Source organism: Callorhinus ursinus, unplaced genomic scaffold, assembly GCF_003265705.2.
Source record: "Callorhinus ursinus isolate GAN/ISIS: 27379988/994484 unplaced genomic scaffold, GSC_fseal_2.0 scaffold11, whole genome shotgun sequence".
In the NCBI taxonomy this organism is placed as follows: Eukaryota; Metazoa; Chordata; class Mammalia; order Carnivora; family Otariidae; genus Callorhinus; species Callorhinus ursinus.
Window position 1 is genome coordinate 56655256 of NW_027397073.1, and position 22488 is coordinate 56677743.

At 45.3% G+C, this 22488-nt stretch overlaps 1 long non-coding RNA gene across 1 annotated transcript; it reads left to right on the top strand.

Annotated features, from left to right (window-relative positions):
- Positions 1-933: 933 nt before the first annotated feature.
- LOC141373694 (uncharacterized) lies at positions 934-19975 on the top strand. The gene is made up of 3 exons (XR_012379944.1): positions 934-1035; positions 10078-10258; positions 19750-19975. It is a non-coding gene; the product is annotated as an uncharacterized lncRNA (long non-coding RNA).
- Positions 19976-22488: the final 2513 nt, after the last annotated feature.

Consider the following 22488-nt stretch of genomic DNA (forward strand, 5'->3'; position numbering starts at 1 on the left):
CCCCAGAAAATGTACTCTGAACAAATCAGAAAAGACCTGAAGCCAGGGGAAAAGAAAGGGAAAGAAAGAAAAAAGAAAAAGAAAAAAAGAAAAACAAACAAAAACAGAACAAAACAAAACAAAAAAACAGAATATGATCAAATATGATCAGGCTGGTGCTTAGATCAGTGTCACACACTAGATTTTGGGTGTATTTTGGTCTGTTAGAAGAAAGTGCCTCCCAAAATTTTAAGGAATGAAAAACTTATATATGTACAAAATAAGGGTTGATACGATGAAGGGATGGAATATGACTGTAAAGATGAAAATTATAAAAAATTTTATAAAAGGAATTGATAAGATAATAAGTTGTTTGAAAAAAGAAGGAAGAGGATTTAAAAAAATAAAAAGGAGAGAATGTGATCAGGCCGGAGACTAGAACCAAGCCATACACTAGAGATTTAGGGTGTATTTTGATCTGTTAGAAGAAACAGTATCTCAAAATTTTAAAGAAAGACAACTTATATATATATGCCAAAAATAAGGGTAAGTACCATGAAAGGATAGCATATGACTCTAAAAATGAAAAATAAAAATGTTTTTTTAAAAAAGGGATTGATAAGATGTTGGTTGAAAAAGGGAAATAGAAAAATTCAACAACAAAAAAAAAGACAGTTAAAAAAAATTAACTTTGAAAGACTAAAGAATCATGGTAAAAAAAGCCATGGATTCTATGTGCAGTATTCCCCTAGCTTTGGAGTTCTGCCGTTCTCATTGATCATTAAACTTGGTCTTGGATGGCGGTTCTTGCTGATCTTCTGGGGGAGGGGCCTGTTGCCGTGGTTCCCAAATGTCTTTGCCGGAGGCGGAAATGCCCCGCCCTTGCTGGGTCCGGGCCAAGTAATCTGCCCGGGTTTGCTCTTGGGAGCTTTTGTTCCCTGCAAGCTTTCCATACGGCTTTGGAGGACAAGAGTGAAAATGGCGGCCTCTCAATCTCTGCCCCAGAGGAGCCGGAACTCGGGGTCCCACTCCTCAGTGCACCCCCAGAGAAAAGCGGTCAGTCACTCCCGTCTCCCCGGTCTCCGGCCGCACTCCGTGCTCACCCGGCCTGTGACAGAGCTTTTCTATCTTTGGCACCCGACCCCGTTTGGAATCTCCAAATCCAGCAGATCCCTGCGGTGCGGTCCAGCGCCGCTCCTCCCCGGGGAGGAAGGGGAGTCTCCCCGGCTCTGCCGCTTGTTGGGTCCCTGCTGGAGGAGCAGTGGCCCGACTGGGCCGCGGATCACAGTTTATGGCAACCCCGAGCTGAGAGCCCGCGCCTCGGCTCTGTCTCTGCAGCCAGCTTTCCCGCTCCGATACCTGGGAGCTCTGCCGCACTCAGGCACCCCCGTCATTCTGTGACCCCGAGGGTCCCGAGACCACACTGTCCCACGAGGGTTCCACCCCCGCTTAGCCACTGGAGCGACGTCCCTCAGCGGAGCCGACTTCTAAAAGTTCCAATTTTGTGCTCCGCGGCTCTATCACTTGCCAGAAGCAGCCTCTTCCCCTGCCGTCTATCCTCCCGAATATCCGATTCATTTCTCCGCACGTCCTACCTTCCAGAAAGCGGTGGCTTTTCTGTTCAGAGAGTTGTTGCTATTCTTTTCTTCAATCTCCTGTTGTGTTCGTAGGTGTCCAGAATGGTTTGATCCCTACCCAGCTGAATTCCTGAGACCAGACGAAATCCAGGTCTCCTACTCCTCCGCTGTCTTGCTCCTTCCATATACATTTTAGAACATGTTTGTCAATTACCACACACAAAAGTCTACAGGGATTTTAATTGGGAATGCATGGATCTATAGATTAGTTGTAAGACAATTAACATTTATAAAATTAAGTCTTTCAATGCATGAAGCAGCCTATCTCTCTCTATTTACAAAGGTCTTCAGTGATTTCTTGGAGCAACGTTTTATAGTTTCAATGTATAAGTTTTGCACACACTGTTTTTGGTTGAATTTATCACCAACTATGCCATGGTTTTTCAATGCTATTGTAAATTTTTTTGATTTGAAACTATTTATTACTAGGAGCACATATGATTTTTATCTATTAACCTTGTATCGCATGACTTTTCTAAACTCACTTATTAATATTAGTAGCTTTTTGCAGATTCCATAGGATTTTCTACATAAACTGTCATGTCATCTTAAAAAAAAAAGAGTTTTGCTTCTCTGTTTCCATCTTAAAGCCTTTCATTTCTTTTTCTTATCTTGTTGCCCAGGTTAAAAGCTCTAGTATGATGTTTAATAGAAGTGATGAGAGTGGACATCTTTGCCTTCTTCATAATCAGATTGGGAAAGCAATGCATCTTTCACCATTGAGAGTGATTTTTGTAGAAGTACTTTGTCACGTTGAGGAAGTTTCTTTCTCTTCCTAGTGTGTTGAGAGTTTTGATCATATAGATGTTGATTATTCTGAAATACTTTTACTGTAACTATTGAGGTGTTCATATGGATTTTCTTTCTTTTCTTTTTTTTTTTAATCTTACACTGTATTAAACTGACCTTGCATTCCTGGGAGAAACTCCATGTAGTTACAACGTCTTAGCTAATGCGTCACATTTTATCTATTACTGGATTTAGTTTGCTGAAATTTGCTGAGGACTTTTGTATCTATACTTTCAAAGGACATCAGCGGGTAGTGTTCTTTGACTGTAGAGGATTTTTATGGTTGTGGCATTGGAGAAATGCTTGCCTCCTCCTGTCTAGAACCCTATCCCACAAATCCTGGCAGGCCTGGCATCTACACCCCAATGTCAGTCTCCTCAAGTCAGCGAGGCCAGCAGACCCCGTTCCAGTCGTCTCCCTGTGCCTTGTCCTGGAACCTATCTCCATGCACTAATCTTGAGCATACGGAGGGCTTACTTCATTCATCTCCCTCCCCTCAAGGATTCCAGCTCCTCATTGCCTGTTGTTTAATGTCTAAAAATGTCATTTCACATATTTTGACCAGTTTCCCACGTGCTTGATGTGGGAAGTTACATCTAGTCTCTCTTACTAGTTCATGGCCAGAAACAGAAATCCTGAATTGTGGCCGAGACACAAGGAAAGATCTGCCATAAGTTTAACCTGGTTTTCCTCAGGTTTCAAAAAAGGGACAGAAGGAAGGCCTTTAGACATTTCTGTGTGAGAATACGGTACCTCGAATTGCATAGCCATTCTGTGGCCACCAGGGCTGACCCACTGAGGAAAGCAAATAGAAATAGGCAGAGTCTGGGTCCTTGATGATGTTGCTGGGTTACTGAATTAAACGACCTGGAGCCAGCTACTTCCAGATTGCTTGTCCTGTGAGATCCATTTCTGAAAATCATTGAAACAAATTTTAGTTGTCTTTTCTGTTACATGCAGTCAAAACCATCCTGATTGACACGTTCTTTTAAATTTATGTATCGCTAGATTTTTACCAGCCTGGTTCCTTTAGGTGGTTTGGTGATTTTGATTTTTTTTTTTTAATACTGAACCGAATAAGGATCTACTGAGTGAGACACTGTGCCAAGAATTGCAAGAGGTGCAGAAATAAGTATGACCTGATCCCCACCTTCAAGGCACTTATTTCCTTGTACAGGAAAAAGCAAAGTAAAAAGTAGGATCTAAACTAAAGGAACACTAAAGGAAAAGAATACATGTCATAAAAGGAGAAAAAAAAATAAAGGAAGTGGTTAATAAACCTTTTGAGTGAATAGTTAAACGAATCCAGTTGAGTTTTCAGGATTGCCTGCATGGGTCAAAATGTTAGGTGACATTAATTGACCTAACTTCTAACAAGGCTCCTCCTGTGTTATCTGGCACATTCTATTAAATACTGTGCATATTTAAATTTAATGAGGGAACAAAATGAAACAAAAGAGCAAAGTCTCCCCAAGTAATAAGTATAGTCATAATAATAACATATTTTCACTTCAAATATTTGCTTAATAATAGATTGAAATACCTATATAGATAAAGGTGGATATCTAGCTATCATCTATCATCTATCTCTCTATCTATATACAGAGAGAGAGAAAGGGAGGGAGAGAGGGAAAGAGAGAGAGAGATCTGGTTCAAATATGTTTCCTTCTGCTGGTCCTTTTTTTTTTTCAATTGATGGAAAAATCCTCAAGAGATCCTTCACTTTTTGGAAGCAAGTATACACATCTTTATTTCAGAAGATATTACTGTTACCCTATTGTTTCCTAAATTAGGTATGGTCAAGCATGTAATGAATTCCTTTTTTGGAAAAAAATCTGCTTAACAAATATGCAGGAGCTGGACTTTGCTTATCCAGAGAACCTATTTGTAACAATGCTGCTTTTTGTCCCACTTATGTGTACAACCAGTCGAAACATGTCTATGGATGTGTGTTAGATGATGTGGAGAATGTGACAGGAAAATAACCAGAGTCAAAAGCTAAATGGGACTATCTCTGAACACCTCAGGGCAAGGAGAAAGAGTAACTAATAGCCATGAAACCCAGGGGGCCTTGGATTGAGACACAAGAAGGCCTGGTCCTGGCCAAAAGGGGCGATTTGGGCAGTAACGCCACAGGGCACACGGAAGTAGATGGCCTTGAAAGATCATCTCCAACACACAGACAAGTAAACTGCAAGGAGCGGGACAATCTCTGTCCTACATTTTTTTTTTTTTTTTTGAGGGGAGAAGACAAACAGTTGACAACAGTGTACTTGCCAAAGATGCTCTCATTCTCTGATATGATTTACATTCCAAATACCTAGAAGGACGGTCTGCCTTTGGAAACAGCAAAGAGGAATGAAAATGCAGGATCGGTCGTCCCTCACTTCTACAGTCTTCACACTGCCCTATTCTTCCTTGGAAAAGTGTCAACACCAGGCCATCTGAGCCCAGTTCAAGTACGTGCTCAGTAATGTCAACAAAGATATTCACATTTTTATGTAGTGCTTTGCAAATTACAAAGTTTTCCCCATACGCACTATCTCTTTGAAGCCACAACAAACCCATTTGACATCATCGTCTTTATTTGGTAGATGAGAAAGCAGAGTCTTAGTGGAATCCCACCAGCGTATGCTCTTTGGACGGTAAGATCATTGTATTAGTTTTCTATTGCTGTGTAACTCATTATCATAAACTTCACAGCTTAAAACAACACTCATTTAAGTCACAGTTCTGTAGGTCAGAAGTCTTAACGGGTTCCAGTGGATTCTCTGCTTAGGGTCCCAAAGGCTGTAATTGAGGTGCTGGCCAGGCTGGGCTACTCTTTGGAAACTCTGGGCGGGGGGTGGAATCCACTCCCAGGCTCATTCAGTCATTGGCAGAATTCAGGTTTATGTGGCTGCAGGGCTGAGGTACCCTTTTCCATGCTGGACATTGGCTTGGGGTCGCTTTCAGGGCCAGAAGCCGCTCTCTGGTATTCACACATTGTCTCTTCCATTTTCAAGCCAGCAACTGTGCACCGTTTTCATGCTGCAGAGCCCTCTGATTTCCCCTTCTATGTCCAGCTTGAGGAAACTCTATTTTTAATTTTTTTAAAGATTTATTTTTTATTTATTTGCGAGAGAGAGAAAGAGAGAGATGGGGAAGGGCAGAGGGAGAGGGAGGGAGATAATCACCAGCAAACTCCTTGCTGAGCCAGGAACCCGTCATGGGGTTCGATCCCACGACGCTGAGATCATGACCTGAGCCATAATCAAGAGTCAGAGGCTCAACTGACCGAGTCACCCAGACGCCCTGAAACTCTACTTTCAAGAACTTGTGTGATTAGATTAGGCTCATGCAGGTAATCTCTCTATGGTGATATAACATTATTATCACAGGAATAATATTTCATCATATTTATTTTCCCACCAGCAGGAACAACGGTCATTGAGGATTATTCTTAGAACTCTGCCTGCCACAAGGATGAGCACGCTCAGATTGGGATGAGAAAGAGGAAGAGAGAACTGACCAGTACTTGAGGACACCTAGGTTTGGATTAGCTTGCTGATGGAATAAGCAGAGAGATTATAGAGGAGAATTAGCAGAAGAGAAGGCCAAGTAAAAGAGAGAGAGAGAGAGGAGAGAGAGCAAGAGCTAGCTGGGTCTTCCCTAAATAATTTTGACAGCTCAATCCCACATAAGTATAGGCCCTTTTAATGCCCATTGTCTCTACTGACCAACAAATGTGACCTCACCAATGCCTTCACCTATGGGATTAGCATTTCCTGTTCTTCGAGGAAAGAGGTAGACAGACAGGTGGATGGAGAGGAAAAAATGCTCCTTTTCCCTTAAGGGAGGAACCCAAACTTTAGAAAATAAAGGAGCTTCTTCTGTAGTCCCTTTCACCTGGAAATGTATCTTTATGTTCAGGATCCTCTAGAAATGGGCTTGCTATTTGCATTTCTTCAAAAGCCATTGTTTGTCTACGCTCCCACGAATGGACATGTAGATTGTTTCCAAGACTTACATCTTAGAAGAGTCTATGATGAACATCCCTAAACACTGTATTTACAGACTTTTCCAAATACAAGTTACTCAGGGGTAATCTATACCTGAAATTTAAATGTTTGCAAGGAAATGCTAACCAGGAACAAATTTCTCATTATTCTAATATTTCTCATTATATGTCAATACCAGATACCTAACTGCTTACTAAAAATAAAACTAAAAGACAGTAAAATGACTGCATTAAATAATAAAGTGCAGTGGTACCCAGAAGTAGGCCAAACTTTAGAGCTTAAGGGCACCATCCTCCATAAGACTGCCCTCACTCCCCATACCCGCCAGGTTCCTCAAGTTTGAAAACAACCCAAATGTCCACTGATGGATGGATGCATAAACAATATGTGGTCTCTACATACAGGGGGACCTTTCTGAGACTTAAAAAGGAAGGAAATCCTGACACATGCCACAACATGGATGAACCTCGAAGATACTATGCTAAGGGAAGTCCCAGCCAGACACAGAAGGACAAATATTACATGGATCTATTTCTACCAAGTACGTTGAGGAGTCAGATTCATAGAGGCAGAAAGTTGAATGGAGGTTCCTAGGGGCTGGAGGAGGAAGGAAGGGAAGGCTTGCCCTTGTTTCTTCTCGGGGCCTCCCCTGTGTCCTTCCGTCCCTCTGCCTGCAATCTCTTGCCCCCAAGGGCCCGTGCGTCTGCAGCGCTCCTGTGGTTTTCAGGTGCCCTGGTGCTCACCGTACTTAGTGGCCTCCAAACTATATCTGAACAATGCCACTGTTGCCCTTTCTTCTCAGAGTCAGTGTAAGTAGAAAGCAGTTCCCCCAGAGGCTCCCTGAGAAGCCTGAACTTTGCAAACAAGTACAACTCTCTTCCTTCTTTCCTGAGGGAGGAAGGACACAGGAACCAGGAAGCTCCCCTCTAAGTGTGTTGCCCTCTGCTGGGCAGGGAATTGGGCAGGGGCAATCAAAAAAATCCCACAGAGTTTCCTGCTGTTTTGAGTGTGCTTTTTCTTCACTGGGTTTTTGGTTCTAGTTTTTGGGTGAACATTCACTTTCAAATGAGTTGGGTAAATGCCTGGGCCCATGACGGTTGAGTTGTATGGGAGGAGCATGTCTAGCATTTTTTTTAAAAGATTTTTTAATTTATTTTAGAGAGAAAGAGAGAGAGTGAGAGAACATATACAAGTGGGGGAGGGGCAGAGGGAGCGAGAGGGGAAGCCGACTCCCTGCTGAGGCGGAGAACCCAACACAGGGTTTGATCTCAGGACCTGAGGACCCTGAGATTGTGACCTGAGCCAAAACCAAGAGTCAGATGCTTAACCAACTGAGCCACCCAGGCGCCCTGAGCATGTCTAGCATTTGAAGAAACTGCCAAACTGTCTTCCATAGTGATCGTGCCATTTTGCCTTCCCTAAGGAAGGATTCAGAGTTCTTGTTGCTCTGCATCTTTGTCAGTTTTGTGGATTTTAGCCATTCTAATAGGAATGTTGTGATAGCTCGTTGTTGTTTTGTGTTTCCCTAATGATGAGTGATGTTGAGCATCCTTTCATATGCTTATTTGCTATCTGTGTATTTCCTTATGTGGTCCATTGAGTTACTTGACTCTTGATTGATATTTTCCTTAGTTTTAGAAAATTCTCAGATGTTATTTCCTTGAATATTTCTTCTCTCCCAGTCTCTCTCTTCTCCATCTAGAAATCTAATTACACATTATTTTAGATCACTTGACTATGTCCCCATGTTTCTCATGCTTTATTCTGTTATTTCTACTCTTGTTTCTTGTTATGTTTCAGTTTAGATATTTTCTGCTTACCTTTCTGCAAGTTTGAAGACTCCTATCATTTGTTATGTCCAGTTGCTTATTAATCTTACCCAATGAGTTATTCATTGCAGTTTTTTTAGTTCTAAAATGCCCACTTAATTTTTTATAAATCTGGATTCTCTGTTGAGGATTTTCAATTTTGACCATAATTGTCTCTGTTTAGAAGAAACGTATTTACCTGTCTTAGACTCTAGGCACCTCTGGTTTCAGATGTTTCCAGGTTGAGATATGTTGCACGTTCCTTGCAGGGCTCTCCCTCCCAGTGGAACCTGTCTCCCAAGCAAAGTGAGACCGTGGGAGAGTTTGCTCTGCCTTTCCTGCTCAGCCCTCTAGCCTCACATGCCACCCTCACACTCAGGAAATGGAAAATCTGCCATTCATTGTGTTCTCTCCAGGTCTACATCTGTCAAGCCAACTCAAAGGGCCATAAACACTGCTTCATTTCCTTTCCCTCAGTAAGTCCCTCTGCCTTGGCCAATCCTGTGCCCAGACTTAACAATGCACCCTGTTAAGAAAATGTGACAATCTTAGCCTACACAGATGGGGTTCTTTGCTCTTTAGAACGTAGTTCCATTCATTTTGTCTTTTATATTTATAGTTCTCCACTGTCTGGAACCAGACTGACTGGGTTGGTATGTGACTCTCCCACATGTCTGTGTGAGCTCTGCAAATCATTTTATTTTTCTGTGCCTTGGGGTCTTCATCCAGAAAATGAATATAATAACAGTACCTGCTTCACATGGTGGTGGTGGTGAGTGTACATAAAGGATTTAGAGCTGTGCAAAGCTCTCTACATGTTAATCATGATGATGATGGTACAGGCCTCTCTTAGCTTTGAGAGGCCAAGCTGAAAGACTTCCATGAAGATGCTGCTCCCTAACTGGAGCTCTGAAACCCTCACTGTGGCTCCAAAGAGTTATAGCATTTCAACCCCCACATATAAGCCTTATCCATCAGGCTAGATACCTGGCCCCCTACACCATTCCTCTCCACCACCATGCTCAGGTGCTGAGTATGTGTTCTCTCTTGGGATCCCACTGTTCCTTCTACACTCTAGTCTCCATCAAAGCCCACTCAGCCCATCAGACAATTTTGTCCCAGTTTGAACTCCAATGATGGGTAAGTTCAAGTACTTTGGCCAGGTGGCTCTGTGGCCACTTTGCAAATACGGGGGTGCAAACGTTTTTCCTGGAGACAGAATGCTGGCCAACCTCACTCTTTTAGAAGCTGTACTACAAAATTGGAAATCGGAGGAAAATGGGAGTAGAGGAAGGTCCTACTCATCTAAGATGCTCTGTTACAAAAGAATGTGGTTACTCGGTCTATGAATCTTGCTGGGGGCATTCAGCATTTCAACAACTTGCACAACATTCCGGAAAGGCATAGATACTAGAAATCATCCAAGCAGGTTTCTTCTGAAGGAGCCTGTAGCTCTCCAGTGATTAGGGCGATAGGTCTGGGCTGACATGAGTTCATGTATGGACAGCACTTGGCACAGTGACGGGCGCATGGTAAGAGTGAGCTCAGTGCTGCTTACTGTTGTACCATCATCATTCCTTATCTGGACACGGTGGGAAGGCACACCAACCTCACCACAGACTCAGTCCTGCTGCCAAGGTGCGTAGGTTTTCAGGCCTGTGTCAGACACCAGTCATGTGTCTGACACCAGTCATGTGTCCCCCATCCTAGGGGAACACATTTTCAGTCTCTAACCACGGGAGTCATTAAGGGCAGTTCACCCATATTCCATTTCTTCTTCTTCAGGGGTACGGTAGGATTATGATTCCTTATATCCTTGATGTGGGCAATGAAACATGGCAGAATTTACTGTCTCACTTCCAGGTGGATGTTTGAAGAGGCCATGCATGAGTTGCTAAATCTGCTCATCCCCGCTGTGGTGATTGTGAACCTATGCATTGAGATGGAAACTCCAGCAGCCAGAACCCTGAGAGATGGCAGTGAGCTGAGCCCCAGGTAACCTGTTCTGGACAGGCAGTGTGGATGGAAACAAACCCTTATTGTGGTATGTCACTAAGACTTGGGGATCGTTTGTCCCTGCCTTGAATGCCATGCCTCCCAACCAGGCTTGAAATAAATACGGCAGCAGCCCATACACACACCTGGGATTGGGGAAAGGTGGAAACTCTTTGTTGTTCTTTGCATGTCTGCCTACCTTCTACAACCGTTAGCTCCTAGGAAGGAGCAAGTATATATTTTTACCTGACCATCCAATGAACATTTAAAAAAATATATTTTATTTATTTAGTTGAGAGAGAGAGAGGGAACGAGGAGAGGAGCAGAGTGGGAGGGAGCGGGATAAGCAGACTCTGTGCTGAGCAAGGAGCCTGAGACTAATATGGGGCTCGATCCCATGACTTTGAGATCACGACCTGAGCCTAAACCAAGAGTTGGCAGCTTAACTGACTGAGCCACCCAGGCGCCCCATCCAATGAAATTTTAATTAAGTTTCTTAACACCTCTGTGCCTCTGTTTCCTCATCTATAAACTGATCACATTAATAGTACTTGGCTTGGACTTGTAGTGAGAATATGATTAAATTAAATGAGCCAATACATTTATATAGTTTTTATACCACTGTTAGAACAGTGCCTGCCACATAAAACCCACTATGTGAGTGTTAGCTCTTATTTCATTATTCCCACCTGGGGTACCCTGCCTCTGGAAATTATCCCTGGGAAGTTGAGGAGAAAGCCCTGATCTGTAGGGTTTGCCAATCTTCATAGTGTAAATGCTCCCACAATGACTGATTTCAGGCCACCAGCATGATGTCACTAGATGCAGAATCAAGAGGAGATGCTCAGTGCCACCTTCTACCACACAATGCGGTAGACACGGTAACTCCAAGTGTGTAGATAATACATTAGGAAATGATAAGTTGTGAGTATTTAGTATCTTTGTTTTTAGTGGGATTTATCCAATTTTAAGCGTATATAGTTTAATTTTTAGTAAGGGTCATGTTTAACGACTGGCTTGCAAATTTCCAGCTTGAGCCAGCTTCAGCACACTGAATATACACTTCCCCCCCTTTCCAAAAAGGACAATGAAGCTCACTGGGCTCAGTTACTCATGTAAGGGGACATCAGCCTCAGAACCCTCGCCAACACCGAGTACTACACAGCTTCCGCTCATCTACTGAAGTTGACAACCTAGGTAACACCTCTCTCTTTCCCCCTGTGTTGCCGCCCACATTAAAGATATTCACATTTTTTCTACTGTAAAAATTGAGAAACTATGTTCTATTATGTTACTTTTGAAATTATTTGACAACAATTCATTCACTTAATTTGTAATCCACTCCGATTCCTCACAAATCATCCCCCATATTTAGGAATTCTTACAAAGAAACTATTAAGAACTAACTTACAATGTTAACGTAATCAAATATTTATGAATCCTAAATACAACAATTTTTGAAGTTAATGTGATCTAAGTTTGGTAATTATTTACACATTTATTCGTTTCTATTTTGAAATAACTTTGTGTTGTTGTTTTCAGCAAACTGAATTATTTGTGTGAGACTTTGCATTCCCTGAGGTCCCAGGACTGTGCCTAATGGTTGTAGAAGGGAAACAAGTTAAGGCTAAACGAGGCCAGGGTCTCTGGGCTCAAGGGAGATGGTGGATGGACACTACACCATAAACCAAAGGAGAAAACGGAGGAGGAACAGATTTAAGAAGAAAATGAATTTGGTTTGGGCATGTTGAGTTTTAGGTGCCTGCAGGTCATCTAGGGGATGAATGATAGGCATCTGGAAAAGTGGATTTGCAAGTAAGACGTGAGATCGGGGAGGAGATGCAGATATATGTCGTCAAGCTAGACCCAACAGTTAGTCATGGGCTTGAGGGGCAAGGACTGAGGAAAGTCCCCAAGGGGGTACCTGTAGTCGAGGAGAGGAGGGAGCAACAGGAGTGAGCCTGCCATTGCGATGGCAGAGGTAATGTTTACCAATACCTCAACATTTAAAAATCAAAAGTAAGAAGTTTCTCACCTATCAAAAAACAGATTTTTGAATGTTCTCGACAGTTGTATAAACTCAAGCTTCTCTCCCTGAAATTTCTTAGAGTACCCATGTGTGAAACAGGTTCTCTAAAATATCGGAGTGTGCACAAATGACTCTGAACGTCCCATACTGCATCCCATGAGGGCAGGGTTGTGCCCACGCTGACCCCCGGGTGTGTCCAGGGCCCAGTGCCATGGTAGGCAACTGGTAATATTTGTCAAATGATAAAATGTTGTTGGAGCTAAAGATATTGTTTCCTCCTTTCACTCATTCAAAGTTTTAAATTGAAGGCATTATAGCCGTGCAAAAAGTATTTTCTCATTCAAATTTTATCCTAGCCTGGAATAAATTATATCAAACACCTACAAAATGGAGTTTTTGATGTGAACGAGGTCTTGGTTCTTCGTGTTCCAGACCACCCACTGTTTGCTCAGAGTGCCACTAGATGGCGCTGCTTATCCATACAGCGGGTCTATCTGCTCTTGGATGCGCTAGTTTCCAAACATCCTATTCAAAAGTGACAAGTGTGAATTCCTATAGGGAATCATACAGTGATTCTGCCATTTCATTTGTCTTTGTAAATACTCTGACTATCACTAACCAAACAACACTATCTCCGGATTATGTGTAGCACGCTTAGAACATGCTCAACCATCCATCAAATTCCATCCCTTCCTTGAGTCCTTCTAAGGATTCCAGGAAAACAGTAGGAACAAAAGGGCTCCTCTTCCCTCCAATAGCAGACACCTAGAATTTCCTTTTCTGCCTTCTTTCCCATCTACCTCCTTCTTCCTCACAGCCCTATTGTTCTAAAGTAGCCAGAACCCTTGATCTCTCATTTCAGGGACCTCTACGTTTCTTTGGCTACCTGCCAGACCATACTTGCTAACCCCTGCCCTAACTCTGGAAGCCATCATCAGAGGCCTGGTGCTGGAGTTCAGCTCCTTCTCTTTACCACATTGGAGGGAGGTGTTCCTACCCTCTCAAACCTTCTTTCAGAAAACATTGTTTGGCCAGTTGCCAAATGCAGTGTTTTACAACTAGACCAGGGATTAAATGGGTTTTGAGGAGCTTGTGGAGACTACAGCCACCAATCCCAATAATCCTCTCATCTAAGGAGCCCCAAATCTATAGGGAATGATTAACAGAGTTACAAAGGGACCACACCTAGTTAAGGAGGATTACATGTTGAGTGCTACAATGGAGCTCTGGAGAAAATACAGTGGAGCAGAGGCGGTTCCTTCTTCCTGATAGCCGAAGGCTGAAGGAGGTCCTACAGAGGAAGTGATTTTGAGCTTGAAATACAAAGAGTTTACTCAGCTGAGGGGGTAGGGAGGTACGGAGAGGCCCACAGAGACCATCATGTGCCCCCGCCTGAGAAGTTCACAAAGCTTGCGCATAGAGTGAGTAGGACACTGGCCGACCATAAGCCTGGAAGGGAGAGCTGAGCGTAGACCGTGAGGGACCATGGATGCCCCACTGATACTTAGACTTGAAACATGAAGCTGTGAGGAGCCAGCAAAGGTTTTCCAGGTCTGTAATGGGTTGAACTGTGTCTCCCCAAAAAGAAACGAAGCCTGAACCTCAGTGAATGCGACCTCATTGGGAACAAAGGTCATTGCAGGTGTGATTGGTTACGGTAAAATGAGGTCATACTGAGGCAGCGCAGCCCCTAAGGCAACATGGTTGGTGTCCTCATAAGAGAAGAGACGGGCGCACAGGAGAATGCCATGTGACCACAGAGGCAGAGACTAGAGTTATGTAGCCGAGAGCCAAGGGACACCAAAGATGTCAGCCTCCACCACTGGAGCTTCAAGACTAGGGCCTCCTACACAAACCTTCCAACACCTTGATTTTGGACTTCTGGCCTCCAGAACTATGAGACAATCCATTTCCGTTGTTTTAAGCCCCCCGGTCTGTGGTGCTTTGTTACAGGAGCCCTAGGAAAGTAATGCGAGGTCCTTCCCTGCCCCTGCCTGGTCCCGCTGGAGCCACCTGAGCCTGGCCTGGAAGGTACACCCTGGCCCTCCCCTTGTTGGGCCCTTGCCACCCATGCTTCAAGGACTGACTCAAAGCCTACCTCGTCATTGCCCCCTCCAGAGAGCAGTGGTGTGGGATGTCCCTGGCTGGGCGGGCATGTACCTGAAGAACCCACAAGCGGGGGAGGCCCTTGATACCACGCAAGCAGCTCCTTTCAGCCTTCCGTCTCCATCCTAACTCCTCGCACCTGCCCCGGGGCATGACGGAACCTGCATCAGGCCTGAGCCCTGGGAAGCTCCGACTGGACGCGCGAAGTGCCTTTTGAGTCGTGAGGGTCTGGACTTTGCAAGGTCTGAAAATGAGACGGTTCTAATCCTTGAAAGTGATAGGCTTAAGTGAAAGCTTAAGGCATCTTTCGGGCCTTGGAAATAGAGATCAAACTGTACAGGTGTAGAGACGGTGGGGGGTGAAAAATACCTTGTTCCTCACAAGGTCAGCTCATCCAATAAACCAGGTAAACACATAGAGTGTTCTCTCCCTACTGATTTGATTATCTTCAGTTTTTGAAGAGCTGGCATTTTAAATGATCCTAATGACACCGAATCTATCTTAATTATAAACTTTCCGCTCAGGAACACAGACTTGTCTGTGGAAGAATTTTCTAAATTTCTTAATTAACCTGCAGTGACTTTATTTTGCCGAAGATTGTGCTTTAAAACCATTAGGAGGTATACTCCACAATGCAATCCCAGAATAGTTAAAAACAACAGCAACAACAAAAAAATTACACCATAAAGCAAAAAATCTATAGCAATAAACTGCTCATTGATGAAAGGTCAGAAAGATTAAGAAAACAGGCGACAACTAGATTAAGAATGTAAAGCTCCAAGGTTGCAGAGATTAACGTTCATATTCGGCACACATCATTTCCAATTTAATGTTTGAAGATAAATTGTATTTTTTTAACATGCTTCAAATCTAATTGTTGATGATGAGGATTTTATAAGTGAGCTTTAATTCATCAATATGTGGCTTTTTACTATCTGCTTTATATTTCAAAGAAAGTGGTTAATCCTTTCTCTACACAGAAACTGTATCTCGAGTCTAATAGAATTGAGCCGAGATGTAATTGGGAGGAAATTCATCATTTCCCCAGCTTCCCTTTATGCCTTTGTGCCTTCCAACATAGGAGGACGTCCCTGGAGATGAATGGAACTCAGGTTCCTCACTCAGGCCCCTTGTAAGGCCGCAGAGGGACTCTACAATATCTCCACATGGCCATAAATGGCATAGCCGGTGGACAGGATTAAGATGCAGTGGGTCAAAGCATCTTATCTTTTCATTCCAACTTGTCCTTTCCAGAACTTTCTTTGGGTCAGGTGGTACTGGGGAGGCTGTGAGCATTTTGGGACCCAACTAAGCAGAGTGGAGCTGTTCTGGGTTCAGGGGATGTAAGTGTGAGGTATTGGAAGAACCTCTGCCTCAGGCTGGTTCTTGGTAGGCACCGCCCCTCAGGCACTGTCCCTGGGTGCTGGGGTGCCTGATGCCCACACAGCCTGCCTTGTTGAGCTTGGGGGATGCCCCAGTGCCCTGGCATCGTCAGCCCCCACCTCCTACACACACACACACACACACACACACACACACACACACACACACAAAGTCAAGCCTCTCTCCACCAGCACGTCTCCTAGGCACACCTCCTCCAGACCCCGATGGGACATCTCATTGCTCTGCACCAAGCCCTTGACAAGCCTCTTGGGCAGACTGCCTGGATCCTTGTCTGGAACTGCCACCACAGCCATACTAATCTGGAGATTACCCCCGTTAATGCTTTCCTGTACATGCTTTTCTGGAACTCTCCCTCAGAGGGGCAGGGGTGGGTGGTGGGTAGAGAGCAACAGTGCCTTTCTTTGCTTTCTGAGCTTCCCTGACAGAGGAAATTAGATGTCTTTTTGCTTCTTTCTAGATGTCTCTCTACCAGCTCCCCTTGGAATAAAGTGTAGCTCTCCCCCTACCTCATGTAATGAGGGCTGACATTTATTAAGTGCTCACTGGACAATGTATATTAACTCATTTAACCTTCACAGATATTTTATCAGGTGATTTAATATCATCCCCTTTCTGTGGATGAAGAAACCCAGGCACAGTAGCCCAGCCCACCTCCCACTGTCCTCCCGACTCACAAACCCAGGGGACTGCTCTAAGTGGTGCAGGCTCCCTCCTGGTTCTGTGCTAAGACAGAGCTGAGGAATTTGGAAACTCCTCTCTCAAGACAGTAGTCTGGCTTTCAAGCCTCTAATTTTGCTGGAGAATGAGACCCACCCTCTAGAGACTTTGTGGGTGGGAAGGGAAGGTGCATATAAGTTCTTGGGGGAAATTAAAGCATCAGCTTAATATTTCCCAGGTTCAGAAAGCTTTGGGGGAAAAGATAAAGCCAAGTTGCCTTTTGGAATATTGCATTATTTTAAAGGATAAAATCTTTTGGAACCCAGATCAGTTTTGGGCGAATCCTGTTGACATACTACTGTAGCTAATCAGGCTCTGAGTTCTTTGATACTCTGGTTAAGGGGGGGGAGGGCTCTTAGAAATCATTCAACTAACATGCAATATTGAGGTCGGCATCCCACCACTGGCCCCAAACAAGAGGGGGGCTTAGGTGTGCAATGCCCGGGAGGCAGGATCCTGGGACCCTCCCTGACACTTAGCTTCTTGGAACAACTGACAGTGGATTGTGTGTGTGTGTGTGTGTGTGTGTGTATGTGTGTGTGTGAGATGGCTGAGTTTTTACCACTAAAGTTTCACTCTTTGGGTCAAAAAGAAAATGAAATGGTAACACAACAGGGGCCCTTCAGGGTACTTATTAGACCATTGGCAGCCTGAGGCCTGGAGAAGGCAGCTTTGTAGGTGGCCCTGTGAGGTGACTTCAGATTTGGGGAATGTGGGCTGAGTGAACTGCTGCCATACAGAGTCCTGGGGCGGGGGGGGCAGGAGCGGGGAGCCTGGGAGGGGGCACCCGTGCCGATGGGTGCACTGGTGCAAGAAACTCCCTCATTCTCTTAGGGGAAATTATTATTATTATTATTATTAAAGATTTTATTTGAGAGAGAGAGCACGAGTTGGGGGGGTGGGGCAGAGGGAGAGGGAGAAGCAGGCTCCCCACTGAGCAGGGAGCCCAGTGCGGGGCTCGATCCCAGACCCTGGGATCATGACCTGAGCTGAAGGCTGATGCTTAACCGACTGAGCCACCCAGGCGTCCCAGGAAATTATTATTATTTTTTTTAATAAGATAGCCTTTTACTCTTACAAAGATACACACACACACACACACACACACACACACGTGTTATTATTTATATATATATGTATTAGAATGTTTATATATATTTCTAATACATATATATATATATATATTAGAAAACACAGAAATAAGGAATAAATAGGCAGAAATAAGGAAATAAAATGCCAAGTTTACACCAATCCAGGTTCCTACTGTTAATGCTCTAGAGTGTATCCTTTCTACGGACATTGATTTTTTACCTACATGAGCTGGTTCTGTCCATGCCATTTTGTGAACTGCTCTTTTCAATGAACAGTCACTACCTCTCCAGGGACTGTCACCTTGTCCACTACCTTTCTGTATGCCAACTTCCCAAGTAAACCTAAATGTCCCTCATAGCCAATTTCTCCTGACCCAGGCCCGATCTGAGCATGCTCACTGCACCCGGTTCTGATGTTCCTTAGCTCTCTTTTAACTTAGAATATGGAGCGGCTCTGTCAGGGGTCCTGTTATTCAACAGGATGTGTCTGGGGGGGGGTCACTCCCGGGAGATACTTCGCTCCCCACCCTCGGCGTTTCCACACTGGCAGTGTGATCTGAAGGCTTGGTAAACTCAAATGAGCCAGTTGGGCTAAAACACATGGGTCCCAACCTGAGCCCGTGACCCCAAACCTCCGCGTGGCCCCCTTACTGACTACGGCCTGGCTCCTATACGTGTGTTCTCTGTCTTGAATTTTTTCCTTTAGAAAAATGTTTTTTTTCAGGTGAGAAAAATGAGAGATCTAAAAATCTGTTTAGGCCACCCATGAGGGGTTTGCAGCCTGGATGCAAATTTCTGATCTGCTACCCTCTCACATGATAGGATACAAATCACTTCGCATTTCAGAGACTTATTTTTCATCAGCAGTTAAATGACAATGGCAATACTGATCTCTCACATGAAAGGGACGTTTTGAAACCAAAGCAGGGTAGAAGTTGTTATGAAAATGATTCATACGATTAAAGTTTCTGTACAAACAAAAGCTCTTGGCAATTGGTGGGATGTTGTAAAAATAAGGAAAGAGGGGAAATGTAAGCATGTTCTTATTCGTGGTGCCAGTTTGGGTTTTTCTGCTTCCTAATAATAAAGGAGGAAACTTAGGGGTCGGTATATATTTGGGGTCTACCCTCCCCACCTCACCCCTGCACCACCGGGGGAGAGGGGGACAGAAGGAAGGGCAGGGCTTACAGCAATGGTTTATAATCTTGAATGCGACGGGGGAGGAGGAGGAGGAAAGGAAGAAGAGCAATGTTTTGTTTTAAGATCTGTTGCTATATTTTAGCATTGAATCAATACATTCTTTGGCCTTTCCTGACGGTCCGTGTATCCAGGCAGAGCTAAAACAAGGAAGGTCCCGGATCAACCGAATCCTGCTGAATAAAGTGAAAACCCCTCTCCTATGGGAAATGACTTCCAAGTTCATCACCAGGCAGCCGTTACAGAGACCAAGGAACAGAAAGGCTCCCTGGCTACACGGGGCTAACATCGGTTTTACACCCAGGACAAAGAGCAGGGAGAAAACAGAGAGGGGTAGGGGAGCACCCCGAGGCTGGGCGCAAGTGGGGTGGAGAGCCAGCCACCCAACCCCTGCCCCCTTGCTCCCATCACTCCACTGCTCCCTTTTCTGGTGGGGGGGCGTTGTGGGTCGTGTGGTTCTGGGGCCGGAGCAGAGTTGGGAGCCAACCCGCACTTGCTGCTTGACGGAGACACAGGCAAAGCCGCTTGGGCAGAGAGGGCCGTGGAGACCTGTGGGCCCAATACACCTCCTGACCACGGAGCCTCCTGATGCAAAAGGAGCCTTGGGAATGACAGTGCCCACCTGGCTCTCGGCCTCTCCCTGCTCTGCTTTGAACACACAGGCCTGCAATGCTTCATGTCTACCCATGCCTCCTAAGCCGCTTGCTTCCACGTTCAGCCTCATCCGTCTTTGCTTGTTTCTCTTATTTTCTGTAGCTGAACTGAGGATCTTTAAATCATACAGCAAAGATGCTTACGACTCTGACTCCTAGACTGGATTTAAGCTCACCCAGATTCATATGCCCCCTCTTACTCCTCCCCACTCCGTATCTCCCCTCCCCACCCCTCCCAGGTCCACATCCTGCCCCTCTGAAGCCCACCCAGACCACAGGGCCTCCCACCAGGCCCCCTTTGGTCCTGGCTGCTGAAAGTCCCCTTTCCTTTATTCCTTTGCAGGGAGTGCTCACCAGTACCTCCCGTGGGTCACAGCTGCTGCCTTAAAGAAGGATAGCCAGTGTGGAGGAAGGCTGCCCACAGCAAAGACCGAGACTCTCCGAACTCTGACCTCGTACCAGAGCTGCCTGTATTCCTCCTCACTCCCTACTGAGCGGGGCCTTGCTGGCTGCGTTTAACCCAGGTGGGAACCGAGCTCGGGAGACACTGATGGTATCAATCAGTGAACTAAAGATGCTGAACTAATGAATCTTCTCTCTGCTTCGGGCAATCCTTTCTTAAAACGTCCCTACTAGGGGCGCCTGGGTGGCTCAGTCATTAAGCGTCTGCCTTCGGCTCAGGTCATGATCCCGGGGTCCTGGGATCGAGCCCCACATTGGGCTCCCTGCTCGGCGGGAAGCCTGCGCCTCCCTCTCCCACTCCCCCTGCTTGTGTTCCCTCTCTCGCTGTGTCTCTCTGTCAAATAAATAAATAAAACCTTAAAAAAAAAAAAAAAAACACTTTTGGAAGATTATAAAAATCTACCTGGGAAACATTTCTTATGGTAGGAGGAACTGTTGCTGGCCCACCTGACAGCCTGTCCCCTCCTTTGCTGTAGCAGGATGCCAATGTGCCCTGGCAAAGGGCAGGGAGGGACCCCGTCCCCCCACCTACCCCCTCAGGGTAGTTCTGGCAAAGGACTGCAGGGGTGGGCAGGGAAGTGGGGGCAGGGGTGGAAGCTGATGGAAGCTCTTGGAGTATGGCCGTGTTCCCCAGTAAGAGGGACACTCAGAGAAGGCAGTCTAACCCATCCCCAATGCACACGCGTACACACAGCAACACAATCCATACGACACAGACCACACACACCATATACAACACACATACCACAGACATAACCCACACCACACGCACGAGACATCTACACAACACATGCACACACACCACACACACCAAATACAACACCCATACAACACATACCCGACACAGCACATACACACAACACACTACACATGCAGCACACATGTATACAGCACATACCACACACCACACATGCTCACGTCTACACAGAACACACACCATGTGCCACACACAAAACACACCGCACACAAACACGCACATACAACAGCACAATGTATACCACACAGACCACACAGAACATATATATGTCCACACACAATTCACAGCACACAGATCACACATACACTGATGTGCATGCACACCGCCCCCTTCCTCCTGCTTTGGGAGGCTTCGCTACCATGGTGCAGCCCTCAGCAAGCTGCCCCCTGAGCCCCGATGCTACCGATCTTCTATCCCTCCCTGTCTCCAGACTCCCTGTTCTGTAAAAAAATAAATCCCTATTTCCTAAGTAATGTTTTCATCATGTGTTCTGCGATTTGCAGCTGAAATCAGCCTAACTGTATCAGTGGACTAGATTATAAATGTGTAGAGCCATGTCTTGCACATTATTCAGTTCTGCACAGCACCTAATGGACTGTCGTTTACAGATTAGATGCTGAAGGGATGCTGGTTGAGTAGGTGAGTGAGTGAAGCAAGGGATTGATGCAAGGCAGTGGGAAGAGGTCACATCATGCGCAGGACACCCCGGAGGAAAATACTCTTAGTGAGTACTCGGCCACTTGTATAAATGCTTCACACTTACAACGTATTTGATCTTCCCAATAACTCTGTGAGATAGGTGCTGTGACTGCCGCCCCCATTTGAGGCAGGCAGAAACTGAGATGCAGAGAATGCAAGCGACTTTGCAGAGACCACACAGCGCAGAAGTGGTGGCAGGGCTGGGACCAGGACCAGGATGGGGCAAGTGAGCACTCACCCGGGTACAACATGAAAGGGAGCGCCCCAAACACTTAATCATCAAGACAGCCTGCGTCTTCATGCAATCTTGCCAAAATAAAAAATGAGCATACAAATTCAGGATGGACAAAAATATTAAAATTTTGTCAATAAAGACAAAGGACCCTGTCCTTATACCACCTGGCCTCACTCACCTCACCCTGATCTCAGCTCTGTAATAAAACATTATTTACAGAACAAAGCGGCCAGCCTGGGTGGCCATAGTCTGCTGATAACGATTTTTGAAAAAATACTGCATCAAAATATGATTTATCTTGATTGGTGAGTTTTTTGATGCCCCCTTAAATTTTGTGCCCAAGTTGAGCGCCCCACTCCCCTCCCTTCCAAAGCAAAGATCTTCCCATGGCCCCCTGGGGTTTCTGTATATATGCGAAGCATATTTAGTATTTGCTGGAACTAGAGCTGAAACTAGACACATGTAGGCCCGAGACAAAGATTTTAGCCTGGACAGAAGCCAGAGCTACAGGAAGGGGTAAACAGTCGGGGTGGGTGTGGGAGTGGCGGGGTAAGGGGCTGGCGGAGGAAAGGAGAATGCATTTTGCAGGGGGCGCTTGAGGCATGTGGGGAGAAGAGAGGGGGCGAATTGCAGGGGAGGCCCCCACCGAATGCTCTCATGAGCAGAGTGGTAGAACTGACTGAATGTTGTGTCAGAAGTGCCCAGAAGAGCTGGCACAGCTGAGAAAGGAGAGGCTGGAGGGTCAACGACCCGCTTGCCCCAGGGCACGTGCTCTCAGCTGTGATGCCAGGACTTGCCGGGAGGCGAGCCCAGGGCTCCTTGCTCCGCATCTGCTGCTTTTCCTATTTTATCAGGTGACTGCATTTGGGAAGGAGCAGGGTTGCAAATATGCGTCCATCTGCGGCTTAGTTGGAGCTTAACATGACAGG